Source organism: Pundamilia nyererei, unplaced genomic scaffold (assembly GCF_000239375.1).
Source record: "Pundamilia nyererei isolate P.nyererei 1_Seehausen unplaced genomic scaffold, PunNye1.0 scaffold00212, whole genome shotgun sequence".
Classification (NCBI taxonomy): Eukaryota; Metazoa; Chordata; class Actinopteri; order Cichliformes; family Cichlidae; genus Pundamilia; species Pundamilia nyererei.
Window position 1 is genome coordinate 192,454 of NW_005187613.1, and position 2,147 is coordinate 194,600.

Below are 2,147 nucleotides of genomic sequence, written 5' to 3' on the forward strand. Positions count from 1 at the left end.
ACCGGCAGCAGCTGCTGGCTTTCTACCGCTCCTCAGTGGAGAGCGGCTCTCCCTCTGCCCGGGTGTTTGGTATGCAGGCGCCACTACTGAGAACAGGAAGGCTGCACAGAGGGTAATTTGCCATCCCTGGAGGCCATCGCCAGATCCTCCATTCTCAGAAAAACCAGGACCATCCGAGCTGACCCCTTGATCCGCTGCCCTCTGGTTGCCCTCTCAGATCAGTTAGGTCCCACACCTCCAGACTCCCTGACAGCTTCTTCCCCTGGACCATTCAGACTGCCAACAAACACTCCACAACCCCACCCACCTCACCAGTGTGAGCCACGGTCTGAGTAACCCTCATCACACAGACTCTGTACCCAGGCCAAGTCCTTTTGCACATGCAAGCTTTTAGTAGCTTTTCCCTTACAAATAGAACCTGGCTGGTGCAGCACATTGGTAACATCTCCTCCTGGTCTCTCCCTGCACATCTGCTAAATGTTTCATGACATACAAATCCGGGACCGAGATGTCCTCATAGCAGCATCAAAGATCTGTTGTTCTATAACGTTACAGTGTCCGTGCCGTCTGTGACTCCACATCAATCTGATAATCACTGCACAGAAAAAACGTCGAGCTTTAGACACACGAGACTGATTAAAAGCAAATATTTTTCTTCTTGTCTTGTGACAGGATGCACTGAAGCAACTCTTTCACTAGCTAGCATCATGCACTGTCACCAAGTGCACACTAATTGTTGGGGTTTCTCTGTATTATTGTAGAGTCTTTTATAAATACACAAGGTAATGACTGATAATTAAAATTGAAGTCCTACTTTTCAGGACTGGCTCATATTGTTTACACATATTTGTCAGCGAGCATCACCAGTTCCTGCCAGGTTACAGCTGATTGAGCAGATTTTAAAAACAAATCTAAGATAAGGAGGAGTCCAGCAAGACTGTGGCTTTATCATCTCTTAAGGAAAATAGGCTAAATGATGAAAGAGTTAGATAGCAACGACTTCTTTCTCCACTCCTCTTAAGATAAATATCACGCTCAGCATTGGCAGGCATTCAGATTTCTTTGCTCCAGTGGACTCAGACCAAAGCTCTCCTCTTCCCATATTTCCTTGATCCATTGATCGTGGCTTTTTATTAGTTTGTATTATTGTTTCAGAGGTGGCTGAACTCTGAACTCTGATTACTTTGGGTTTTCTACATCAAAGTTTAGGCTTAAAGCCAGAGTTTGTTAAAGCCCTGATCATCTCTGTACGCGGTGGTTAGCATTGATTAACCATGAGGAGGTTTTGTTGTCCAAAGCAGGCTTACCTCCCCATCAGCCCTCCATAAACATCAGTGTGTGGGCAGGGTGATAGTGTCGGGACAAGGAGAAAGAGTAAGGGACCTGACTTTGAGCAAGAGGTCAGGCAGGTCTTTCCATCATGATAGTGTCACAGAGCCGGACAGTGTTGGTGGCTCAGTATGACTCATCTTGTCCTTGAGGTGATATTTAAAGGTCAAAACCAGCATGTGCACAATCCTGACCAATCATACCTACACACAAATGTTTATATTCAAACAAATGCACATAGCTGAAGAAAGCCAGAGGGCAGCACGCTGCTGAGTGATTTCACACACACACACAACGTAAATGTGCAGAAGGCTGGTGAGCTGATGGTTTCAGGTTCAAACGGACTCGTGTTTTTATTGTTTCCTAACTGAATTCACATCCATGCTGTATTATTCTAAAAGGTCTGAAATGAATGCTTCATACTTTGATCTTAGGTAGAACATCAGCTTACTATGACCCTGGCTCTGAAACGCCCTTGAAGGCAGCCTCAGAGGAGGGACACGGGCTCTAGAAGGCAGGATATGGTATGTACTAAGTTACTAGAGCCTATTATCCCCGAGGTGTGTGTGAGAAGGGGTTCACTGCACACAGCAGCACAGGACACCCACCAAGCTAAAGTGGGAACAGGTCTGAGAGCGAGGCCCACAAGCTTCCCCTGAATGCACTCTGCTTCGCTGGTGAAGGGGATGAAATGACTGTATTGTTTGCACCATAATGACTGTTTAGAGGAGCCGGCGTGTTTGAGAATTGCAGGTTGCTGCACTGTAATCTCGCATTAAGGATGTGACTTGTTCCCATGCAGTGACTTCATGTGAACA